Source organism: Cicer arietinum, chromosome 5 (genome assembly GCF_000331145.2).
Source record: "Cicer arietinum cultivar CDC Frontier isolate Library 1 chromosome 5, Cicar.CDCFrontier_v2.0, whole genome shotgun sequence".
Classification (NCBI taxonomy): domain Eukaryota; kingdom Viridiplantae; phylum Streptophyta; class Magnoliopsida; order Fabales; family Fabaceae; genus Cicer; species Cicer arietinum.
This window is the reverse complement of record NC_021164.2, coordinates 48626758-48640502: the sequence shown is the minus strand read 5'-3', so window position 1 is coordinate 48640502 and position 13745 is coordinate 48626758.

Sequence of the window (13745 nt, the reverse complement as noted above, 5' to 3'; positions counted from 1 at the left end):
GTCAATTTTTTCAGTAGAAACGTCAACATGAATTGTTATGATAACATTGTAGACTCTGAGATGGAAGGGAGGTTTGATTCTATTCCTCCTCCTTCATTTTCAAACATCACTATATTGCTGCCTAAGCGTAAAAATAAGTCGGAAGCATGGAATCATTTTACCCCACAACAAGGCAAAACACGATCAACAAAATGCAATTATTTGGTCGCACAATCTAGTACAACAGTGGAACAAGTGCGATGCTAGCCGATTTGAATAGATGTGAAGATTATCCAAAAAATGTGGCGAATAGGGAGCATGAATTAGCTTCATGTTCAATGGCAAGTAGGGAAGTTGTTAGTTCGTCCCCCTCTTTTCCCAAATTTGACCGAGAAGTGAGTCGAGTTAATTTGATGAACATGTTTGTAGCCATGGAAATCCATTTCAACAACTGGAACATCCATATTTTCATAGGTTTGCTAATGGTTTACAACCAAAGTTTAACTTTCTAACACGCACTACACTAGCACGTAATATTTTAAAGCAATAGGACGCACACAAAACAAGGTTGGAGAATATTGTGTCACAACATTGTCATCGAGTATGTCTCACCACCGACACTTGAACATCCACCCAAGACTTTAATTACATGTGTCTCACAACTCATTTCATTGATAACAATTGGAAGTTGCAAAAGAGGATTTTAAATTTTCTTCAAGTCACTAACTACACAGGAGAAATAGTGGCCAAAATAGTTAAACAATGCTTGAATGGTTGGCAGTTAGGTCGTGTGCTTAGTGTAACAGTGGCTAACGTCTCCTCAAATGATGTTGGAATTCAACATCTCAAAAGATGGCTTCTATCGGGGAATGGTCTAGTTTTGAATAGAAGTACCTTCACACGCGATGTTGTGCACACATATTAAATCTTATTATGAATGATAGAATGTGCTTAATAAACAATTCTATTTTTGAGAATTTGAGGAGCTGTGAAGTATGTTAGACGTTTTCCTTCGAGGTTTGATAGATTTAAGCAATGTATTCATTCTAAGTTAACTTATAAAGCTTATGTTGGATTAGATTGTGAGACTTAGTGGAACTCAACATACACAATGTATAATGCTGCTTTAAAACATGAAAAGACATTTACAAAGTTTAAATTCAAATACCAGAAATATGTTAATGAAGTGAATTACGAATAAGGTGTGCCTACATCTAAAGATTGGGAGCATGTTGCCTTGATTCTTGCATTCCTAAAGTTATTTCATGAAGCAACAATGCGTGTTTTAGGATCTTCTTATTTAACAAGAAACTTGTATAAGTTTGAGGTTTTCGAATTCGGGATGAAAATTGCTGAAATGTGTAATAATGAAGATGAAAAATCCAAGTCAATGGCTAAAATGATGAAGGAGAAATACGAGAAATATTGGGGAGATCTTACTTGCCTGAATATGTTGTTGTTGATTGCTACGATTTTAGACCCTCAATGAAAAGTAAAGCTTGTGATATGGATGGCAAAAAAGATTTACACTAGTAATGACGCCACTTCTTTGAAAGAAAAATTAGATTCATGTTTGTAGTCTATCTTTGAGGAGTATTCTGGTAGGGTGGTGTCTCCTCTAGCTAATTCTTCTAGTTTGTCAAGTGCTTTTGATGAAATTGGTGATCCTTATGATTGTTCTGAATTCTACAAATCTAACGAGTGTTGTACACTAGAATATGAGTTAGCAAGTATTTGGATGAACTTTTAGAAACACCGTGTCCAGATTTTGATTTACTTAGATGGTGGAAGGTGAACTCAAGTCGATTTCCTATAAGTGCAAGAATTACAAGAGATGTGTTGGCTATACCTATATCCATTGTAGCCTCTGAATACGCTTTCAGTACTAGAGGAAGTGTACTTGATCCTTACCGTATATCTTTGACACTGGCTACCGTGGAAGCCCTTATTTGTACCCAACATTGGCTCGACGAAGCATCTTTATCATTTATTACTATTACTAGTGATAATCTTGAAAACCTTGAGTAAATTGAGCAAGTTAAGATACATAAAGGAGTATTTAACAATGTGTTATTACTTATTATATTATTACCTAATACATAATGAAATATCATTTTTTATGTTTTGTAGAAATGCTTTCTTCCCAAGATGTTGTTAGTTGTTCGGCCTCTATTACACTCGTTACTAATTGATATCATATCATGCATTGCAAAACTGTTTCAATTCTTCCATTAGTGTTCGAATGATTGTTAAACTCCTAGATAATATATGTATATGTATAAGGTTTGATGTCAACTTCAATTTAGATTATCATAAGTACACAAATGTTGCCTTTGGTAGGTGGCCTAAACATTCTAATTTTAGTTTGCAATGAGAAAGGTATTGTTGTAGATTTTGAAATTTAATTGAATGATTTATATCATAGTTTTTAAAATTTAGTTAGTCAATTTCAAGGGTCGACTTTGCTTCAAAGTTCTTTCATTAATCCCATATTTCAAGATTGGTTTAGCCTTTCTTTATGCTTCCTCAAGCTATTTGCATAGACGTCGACTTTGAGTTGAATTGACTTTGCTACAGCAAAATCACCACATCCCTTGGTGTTTCTTTGGCGATTTATTGCACTTCTTGGGGCACATGAGTATAAAGGCAGTGTTAGTCCTTCTTGAATCAAATTTGAAGCTTTCATGGACTTCCTATAAGAGTCTATTTCACATTACAATTTCAGGGGTTCATTACACTTGGAGCAATGGAAGAAAAGGTCATCATTTGAATGAGAAGAGGCTTGATCAAGCTATTTTCAACAATGTTTCTATAAACTTTTGGTCTACAGTCTCTTGTTGCACCTTGATTAAAAAAAAATCGGATCACTAACCATTATTTCTCGAAATGCATCAGCAAGCTCGTAAGTATCCTACTTCATTTAATTTTTTTAAGATGTGGGATAGTCATCCCTTATATGTTCAAATTATTGAGATATAAAGTCTATTAAAACTAAGCTTAAAGTGTGGAATAAAGATAGTTTTGGGGATGCCAACCTTAGAGTTCATAAAGCAATGCAAGATTTGAAGGATTACAACTTGTGATGGAAAATGTTGGTTATGATGAAGAGCTTATTAATAGAGAGAACTTACCTCTAGCTGAGTTAGAGGTTGATTTGAAGTATCAAAAAGAGTTTTGGCAAGAAAAATCCAAGGTCAATTGGCATCTTCATAGAGATAGGAACACTTAATTCACTAGAATTAGAAACGATTCAAAGCATATCACTTCGCTTTGACGTGGGGATTTTTTGCTACAAACTCCAAATGGTATTGAAAATCATGTTGTTGGTTACTTTAATAGTCTTTCTTCTTCTACCAATGAGTGCATTGATAATGGCTTAATGAGGTTTTTCCTTCCATTGTTTCTTATGCAAGATAATGAGTTGCACAAACATATTCCGTTTTTGGAAAAAGTCAAACTTGCGGTTTTAAAGTTGAAGGTAAACTTAGCCCATGGCCTTGATGGTTTTGGTGCTTTTTTTTTATCAAACTTTTTGGGCAATCATCGTAGAGGACATTTACAGAGTGATCTTGTGGTTTTTCCATATGAGTTAGTTACTTCATAATTGGAATGCTAATCTCGTGATCCTTATTCCTAAAGCTTATATGATCGTTTAGTGGTCAGTGACTAAAGGGAAATGCAATTTACTAGAGGCAACCACGAGAAGCAAGTTTGTTGGACCAGAGGCAAGTTTACTGGACTAGACACAATCATCATAATCAAGTTTGATGGACCAAAGAAAAACACCAGAATCAAGTTTGTTGGACCAGAGGCAAACACTAGAATCAAGTTTGTTGGACTAGAGGCAAACATCAAATCAAGTTTGTTGGACTAGAGAAAAGTTTACTCGACTAGAGGCAAACACGAGAATCAAGTTTATTGGACCAAAGACAAGTTTATTGGATCAAAGACAAACACCATAATCAAGTTTGTTGGACCAAAGAAAAGTTTACTCGACTAGAGGCAAACACCAGAACCAAGTTTGTTGGACTAGATGCAAGTTTACTAGATCGGCAAAAACCAGATTCAAAGGTAAATGACAAGAGACATACTATCAAAGACACTAACCATGTTAGAGCGTTGATTGTTTACTAGAGGCGTTGACTTTTTCCAACATTGACTTTTTACATTATACATTGACTTTTTGACATATTGCTTTTTATGGGCGTTGAATTTTTCCATACCGTTGACTTTCACCAGAGGCAAATTATCAGAGGCAATTGATTAAAAGCATTTTGATCAGAAGCTTGATTGCTTTACTACAGGCCAAGTTTCCCAAAGTATGTTTTGTTTCATTAGAGGTAGACTTTCCCAAAGTCGCTTCACTAGAGGCAAACTTTTTCAAAATCTATTTTGTTTTTTTAGAGGCAGACTTCGACATATTTACTGAGAGTAGAATTGATTTAGAATCAGATACAATTTTGGTAGAGGTAGACGCAATCTAATGCTTTGTATCATCATAACTAGTGTTTTAAAGACGATTTTTCATTAGTTTTGAATGCAGAATTTTTCATGTCTTTTTGACCAATCACTAGAGAATATATTATAATATCCTACATATTAATTATGGTATAGGAACTGTACACTTAAATGAAACATTAGTACCTAAAATTGTTCACACAAACGGATTTTGTTATCATCAAAACAAGTAGGATCTTTTGTACTTTAAACAGATTTTGATTTCACAACCTCAACTCAAAATCATAATCTTTTAAGAATTCCACCCACATACTTTGTTTCATGTTAAGTTCTCTTTGGTCAAAGAGATACCTCAAACTCTTATGATTAATGAAGACATCAAATTGTGCTCCATATAGATAATGTCTCCAGATCTTAAGGGAAAACATTATGGTTGCAAGTTCTAAATTATGTGTGGGGTAGTTTCCTTCATGTGGTTTCAATTGTCTAGAAGTATAATGTGTGGGGTAGTTTCCTTAATCGAAAACTCACATTTACTAGGTTTAGCAAATAATGTTTTATCTCTCAATATTTGTAGTGCAATCTTAAGGTGTTTTTCGTGTTCTATTAGAGTCTTGGAATAAATTAGAATACCATCAATACACACTACAACAAACTTATCAACATAGGGTTTGAATATCCTATTCATGTAATCCATGAACACTGTTGGGGAATTTTGTTACACCAAAAGGCATAACCAAAAACTCAAAGTGTTCATACCTAGTTCTGAAGGTTGTTTTTGGTATATCTAATATCTTCATATTTAATCATAATTTGATGATATTCAGACCTAAGATCAATTTTTGAAAATACATTAGGTCCCCCCAATTGATTTAGAAGGTCATCTATTCTAGGCAATATATATTTATTCTTAATTGTTACTTTAGTCAATTGCCTATAGTCTATACAAAGTCTCAATCCACCACATTTTTTCTTCACTAATAATACAGGGGCTCCTCATGGTGACACACTAGGTCTAATAAACTGTTGTTGGAACCAAGTTGGTTTTACAATTAGAGTTTTGATGTTAACAAAAGTATTTTATGAAAACAATATATTTGACTTCAAAAAGTATGAAAGAAGATTCATGTAATTGAAGAAAATCTAAAATAAGATTTGATTCAAATTTATAATTGAAGAAAATCTAAAATAAGATTTCATTCAAATTTATAATTGATGAAAATCTAAAATAAGATTTGATTCATGTTTATAATTGAAGAAAATCTTTGACCAAGTTGAAAGGAAGATATGATCAAGATTTAATGAAGATTTGAAGAATACTTGATCAATATTTAATGAAGATTTGAAGAATATTTGATTAACATTTAATGAAGATTTGAAGAATATTTGATCAACATTTAATAAAGATTTAAAGAGTATTTGATCAACATTTAACAAAGATTTGAAGAATATTTGATCAACATTTAATGAATATTTGAAGAAGATTTGATCATAAATTAAATAAGAGTTTATTTGAAGTATTTACAAACTCAATCTACACAAAATAGAAATCGAAACAATTTGACGAATTTACAAACTCAATCTGAACAAGATAAATTCAGAATTAAACAAGGACTAAATCGAAGCCCAAATTTTCACTATAAATAGACACTCAAGGCTGAAGAAGAAGATTATCGAAAATCAGAAAAGAAGAATTCAAGCTCAAAGTTCTTAATTCATTTTAGAGTTCAAAGAGAGAAACACTTGTTCAAGTTAGAAATATTTTTTTAGTGTTCTTTTCTTATAGTATGACAATTATTATTATCATGTGTCTCGGATGTTTGCGAGAATAGCTGACATTTCTTCCTCATAAGCATTCTTCTCCATGCTCTTTTCCACACCTTAAGCATCTCATTGTCTTGGGAGAACTTGAAATCTGCACCTCATTCCCTTTACCAGAGGAAGTTTTCACCCTTAACTTTTGATTAAATTTGTTAGTATCCTTCCTGTATTGCCATCTAGCCTCCTTTTCCTCTTCCATTTTCTTCAAATTCTCTTCAATGATATAACTCTTGCGCACTAGGTATGAGTAGCTAGTGATCTCTAGATGACCATGTTGAGGCAAAAACCTTTTTGATGTATGTTTTAATGACATCAAACCTTATGACATAAATGATTAAATTTTATGAATGGCGGTTTTCTAATGATTACACTTGAGTTTTGTTTAAGGAACATGAATTGCATAAGTGAACAAGCAAGAAGCCATTCACTTCATCAAAGTGCATAAGTATCCACTTAATAATGAAATAATCTCAAAAAGAATGCATCATATACCAATTCTTCAAGAGAAAGATTATTACATCTTCAAGATAGTATCTTCATAAAGAAGATGATCAATTACATTCATATAATAATCAATGATTAAACTATGCTGTAAATTAGAAGCAAGATCATTTGAAAGAAGCAAGATCAAATTTGAGAAACGTAGAATGTTCTGGTTATAACAGAAAAAAACGAAGAACATTTTTGACAACATTCTGAAAAACGAAGATCATTCTGGACAACAGTCTAAAAAACAAAGATCATTATGGACAACAGTCTGAAAAACAATGATCATTCTGGACAGTAGTCTATAAAATGAAGAATGTTTTGGTTTTGATAGCATTAATCCAAGAACATTCTGGTTTACAAAGAAAAAGGTCTTTTTTAATTCAAGATCAATTTGGGCTATGAAAATAAATCAATCTACATTGCAAATCACCGATATTCATTACAAAGGACCATAATTATATACTCAAGATCATTTTGGACATATTATTTCCATAAGATCAACAAAAAGCAAAGCAATGCATCAAGAATAAAAAGCAAGACTAATCCACAAAGTTGATGGCTAAAAGTAAGCAAGTACAAACTTGATAGACATGATAAAGTCACTGCATCACTAACACATGTACTAGCCATGTGGGGGAGAATCTAGTTAGTTCCTCAAACTTTTGCTACATATTCAGCTACAGTCATACTTCCTTATTGTAGATGGACAAATTCTAGCTCCTTCTGTCTTCTAGCACTTTTGGGTAATATTTTTCTAAGAAAGTCGCCTCAAAGTGCTCCCAGTCTAAGAGTGTTCCACTAGTGCTCAACCTCACCCTCTAGTAGGTTGGCAGCAAATTTCACTTTTTGTTATTCAATGCATTGCACTACCTTAAATGCATTTTTAATTTCCTCAAGCCAAGTTTGAGCATCCGTAGAGCTATGGCTTTCTTAGATGTTGGGGGGTTATAGCTTTAGGAAGTCATAGAAGACTTTGTTGGTAGTTTGATTTCCACCCCCTTGTAGTGCCCTTTTTGGAACAAGGTTGGTGGTAGCCATTGCTTGAAGTTGAGTAGCTTCAAGTATATGTTCCCAAGGTCCAGTAGTAGGCGGTGGTGGAAGAGGATCATTATCCTCGGGTGGAGCATTGCGCCTTGGCCTTCCACGTCTTCCAAATCTTTCTCCCGTAACCTTGTATACCAAATACAAAATATTAAGTTGATCAGGCTTAATATTTGGTGAAATGATACTAAGAACATATAACAAAAAGAAAGGGTATCCTAATTCCTAATCCATTACCCACAGTCCAATTGGTTCGACTAACTCTGATACCAAAATGTAAAACCATTACCATGTGTCTAGAATATGGTAATCAATTCATACATTTTGACAAAACAGAACAAGTCAGGTTAAAATTCTACAAGGTACGATCAACACAATAAATTGTAACTACCAAATTATAGTTTATAATCCTCCTTTGAAGTACCAACATTTCATCTCATATTACTGTCTAAACAAAATATAAGTAATAAATGTTATCCTCTAGCTTTCACTCCAGCCTTACTTCATTTCCTTTGCTATAATACATAAAGAAATAATAGTGGGATAATAATTTTATTGAGTTCTATAAAAAGGGGAATGGTAGTTTGAATAATTTTCTTTAAGAAAATAATGAAAAATTGTCATGAATATGAAATGCTTTTCATGGATCATAGAACAACATTTAAAATATTTCCTTTTACGTTAAGCATTGAAAAAACTACATCATCTTTCTTTTCTTAGCTTAGAAAAAATTTACACTTCCCATTACCTTTTTTAAAGGAAAACATGGTAATCTCCACTTCCTTTTATAAGAAAAAGCTCCTCCAATCACCAAAATGTGGGTAATCCAGTTGATTGGAGTCTCTTGCAAAAGTGGTATGGCCACGACTCCAATTAACGTCCTGATTGTTATACCTTTAGCCATTGTTCATGTATTGAAACAAAGCTGGAATTCCCCCCCATAATAAGCATGTCATTAGAAAAGCTTTATACTTCCCATTCCTTTTTTTTTTTAATGTAAAACTTGGTAATATCCATTTCCTTTTATAAGGAAAAGCTTATTTAATTACCAAGATGTGGATAATCCGGTTGGTTGGAGTCTTTTGCAAAGGTGTTATGGCCACGATCCTAATTGGTGTCCCAATTGTTTTACATTTATCCATTGTTCTTGTACTGAAACAAGCTGGAGTACCCCACCATAATATACATGTCATTATCTTATTTATGAAATCCAACTTATTTTCACATCATGTACGCAATGCATATCTCAATCACCAATTGAATAAATTTTATTGACTTCATTTAACATTACAATTCTAAAATGAGAGCATAAGTTTATAGCTTGCATAAATCATCAGAACTCATTCTAACTTGATGTAATACAATCCTTGGTGTCCGCAATTCAGACAAACGAAGTCAAGGCATCCTTGATTCAAAGGCAACGCGATAAAGGAAGGTAAAATGAAGGACAACATGACCACAAGCTAATTATGACCAGAGGCAGTATAATCAAAGTTAGAGGATACGTGACTAGAGGCAAAGTTAGAGGTTACGTGACTAGAGGTAGAGTTAAAGGATATGTGACCAGAGGCAGAGTTAGAGGATATATGACCAAAAGCAGCATGATGAGAGGTGTGACACCCTAAATCCCAAAATAATATATATAATAATTTATTCAATATTCTTACAAAAATTTGCAGCGGATAAATAAAAATTATTTCAAAGGAAAAGAAACTTTTATGAGCTATTTAGGATATCACATTTCTCAAAATACAAAAGGAACACTTTACACTTTTTTTTCTCCTATAAAATAGTGCAATCTCCATAAATTTGATTTAACTAGAATTTTTTAATTCAATCCCAAAAACTTTCTAGTACTTATAATATTTTCATACAAAAGTCGTAATTAAATAAGTAAAATACAACTTATGACTCTCATTCCGTGTATCACTTATTAGAGTGTGGTCTCTCCCAAACTTGAATTTCAAGACTCATTAACTTGTAATAACTATGATTTCACAAATGCAGGGTCAAACTAGTCAAACACAAACAACGAATGAGATGAATTCACGTTCATAGTAAAATATAAGTAAGAATAACACCCAAACAATCATAATAGACCGTATCATAATACATCTTGATATATCAAAATATTCAAGAAATATAATATCACATTATAATGTCAAAATCACATAAGTAAAATCAATATATTGTCATATCATCACATCATCCAAGAGAAAATATTATCACTTTTGAAATACATTAATCACAACAAAACAATCATAAGAAAATGCAATGCTATGCATGAACTTAGACTTTATTTCTTCATAATTTGGTATCATTCTAACTCAGAAGTATTTGGTTAGAAGGCTTAATACTATGTCACAACTCAAGTGGACGAACAGTTTAAATTGACTCTATCATCATAGATCCCCTCAACTCAACCCGAGACACATATACATGAAAGTCGAGGTAAACATGTGTTGCATGGTAGTTCTCGACATTTGGAGGGATGCCTCCAATTCACCTAGGAATTCCTATCCGAATACCTTCAAAGTCTAACAATTTTGCCTTAAGACTCAACAGTAGACCTTTATAATCAGACTCATTCTATTGTATTTCCTCTAAATCACTATGTTTGTCAGACCCTACCTATATAATGAAAAAATAATCTCCACTTCAAAAAATTTCATCAACTTCAAAAATTTAAAACATCTATTTTCTCTCATTGTTGTCCTAGACTACTCCATTAAAAGTATAAATTAGAATTATCATTATTTCATCAACTATGTAGTTACTTCAATAGATAATTTTAGCCTATTTTATAGTTTTAATAACACGTAATCGATTAACTAATGAGCCTAATTAATTATCATATAAATCGTCCCTAAAGCTATTCTATTCTTATTATTCATCATTTATTTAATTAACCTATCAACCCCTTCGATTAAGCGTGACAGTCTAATAGATTTGTTAGTTATCTATTCGATTAACGTATCTGATTTTATTAATTAATAGCTCATGCCACCGAAAACAAAATTCATTGAAGTCATAAAACCTAATTTAACTGAAAAATATTGATAATGTGATGTTGAATTTCATATTTCGAATTCCAACTTATAATCTAGCAATTGTGTACAAATTTCCTCTAGATTTTTTGGATTCGAATTCTATAATGATAACAAAAATTCACCATCAAGATTCGATATCATTAACAGACATTTTAACTATTAGCATAATCAAACATCAATTATATCATTAAGTACCTCTTAAGGCGGCTCAGAGTATATAGGCTATAACCAGGAGGCTTTGATTCTCCACCTAAAGGTTCCGTTTTAATTCTCCGATTGAACAAAATTTATATACTTTTGTTTATATTACATGGAATTTTTTTGGACAAAGAATTGCATAGGGAATTTAAACAAAAATAATTAGTGAAACCAATTCATGTTTTTTACAAACTAAAACCTATTCATTTAGACTTTTCTAAATTAGATTTTTAATTTTAAATATAGAAAAAGAATTAATTAATTTTGTAAAAATTTTATTTTTTTTATTTTTTCCCCATTTAGGTATTATTTTATTTGACATTTTTGTTCTATTGAAGATAAAATTCAAATTTTGAATGATTTATTGAGAAAATTAAAGCTACTTACTGTGTGTAAATTTTTGACCCGAAATTTCACATCGAGTTAATTATGGTAGAATTTATCATCTCTTTTATTTTATTTGGTATAGATTTTTTATTTTGGTAAATTTTGCTTTAGAATTATAATTATTATATTTACTGCAGATCTATTATTATTTACTTGCTTATTTAGATCATTTTTAATTAGCTCTTTTTTATTATTTTATTTGTAGAATATTTTATTCTTAAAGTTTGTTGCCGTGCCTTAATATTAAGAGTAAGAATTCATTGTGTTGATCAATTACTTTGACCATGCATATTTATGGTAATAAGTATCCCACTATGAAAAAAAAGGAAATGAAAAATCATTAGGTAATGAGTTTTCTTAATAGATAAAAATAAACAAAACACTGATGTGTTGTCATAAAATTAATGGTAACCGATCTGGCTTATAAATAATGCATTCCTGTAGTGGTTAACCATTATAAAATTTTATAGAAACCTAAAGTGTATAGTGTATAGTTTATACACATAATTTAAGATGTTGAGGAAGAAATATATTTATTTTTTAATACTTGTTGTGGTCTTAGGCTTGCAAGGGACAACTTTAGATGCAAACCAAACTTGCTCGGAGTCTATTGTGTCCTTGGTGCCATGTTTACCTTTTTTGCAAGGATATGGTCTGGAAACACTTTCTCAGTATTGTTGTGGCGAAATAAATCATTTATTTCAAAAGGCGAATACTCCTGAGATTCGACGCAATCTTTGTCAATGTCTTAAAAATGCTTCAAAAAGATTTGAAATTAAATCTGACCAAGCAAAACAACTCCCTCAACTTTGTAACATTTATATTTCATTTTCAATTGATCCTGATCCTAACATTGATTGCAACACGTAAGTTTCTTTTCCTCTTTCCAAACTAACTCACACAAAAACACATAATTTTTTTTCTTAAGACCAGTGACAAATTTTAATAATTATTTTTCTAAATGGGATGACTTGAAATCACGTCTTTATTATTATTATTATTATTATTATTATTATTATTATTATTATTATTATTATTATTATTATTATTATTATTATTATTATTATTATTATTATTATTATTATTATTATTGTCATTATTATTATTATTATTATTATTATTAATATTTTGTTATTCTAAATAATTTATTATTTCTATCCAGGATTCCATGATGCTACAAATAGGGCATATAGATTTTGAAGAAAGCTAGAAGAGTAACAATAGAAAATTTATAGAAATAATTAATGTGAAAAATTCTAATAACTCTTGAAAGTTGGGAAGTTTTCAGTAATATATTACTGAAAATTTGAATCATATTTATTTATTATCCATTCTTGATTTTAAATCTGAAGCACAGCATGGTTTTTCAAGAATTAAATTATTACAACAAAATTACTAAATTAAATAAGTTTAATTGTAGTTTTAAATCTTTTATTATTTCAATTCATAAAATCGATCACCCTATCTTAAAATTTAATAATTTTTGTCCCTCATTTTGATTATTAATAAAAAAAATTACAATTTGACATGTTTTAAATAATATAACATATGATACGATAATCTAAAATAATTAACACCCATGAAATCACAATAAAATCCTTTAAAAACTTAACTTTCAACTTCATAATTTTTTTTTATTTTTTTAATTTAATTAATGACATATCAATAATTAAAACATCTAAATGATTCTGTAACATGAAATTGTATACCACATCATTTAAAATATATTAAATCATCATTGTTTAGTTCAAAAATTTGAGGGAGAGACCAAAACTGACCACTTTTAAAATAGAGAGACCAATTTCATAAATTTGTGAAAATAAATAGACCAAAACTACATTTAAATCAATAAAATATGATTTCATTCTATGTGAAATTGAAAAAATTTAACTCAACCAAACAAACAAACTAATAAACATATTTTCTATATGAACATGATTATCTATCACCAAACAATAACACTCTTGTCATTTAATCATATCAGATTATATCACATACACAAACTTTTATTTCATTCTTGCTTTTACTATATTTAATAAGATACTCAATTTTAAATTCTAAATTCTCTTTTAATATATTCAAGATATAATACATTGAATGCATTCAATATATTACTACAAGCTACCCAAAACATGTTCATAAAAGTTTCTCATAATCAAACATCATAAGTTAGGTCCAAACATGTAAGTCATTTACTCCTTAACAAATACATTTCAGTTCGATTAAAGACTCAATTTCTTCTTAGTTATTTTATAACTAATACATGCATCAATCAATTATGTTAATTAAATTCAAGTTTCATATTTAAATATCCTATGATAA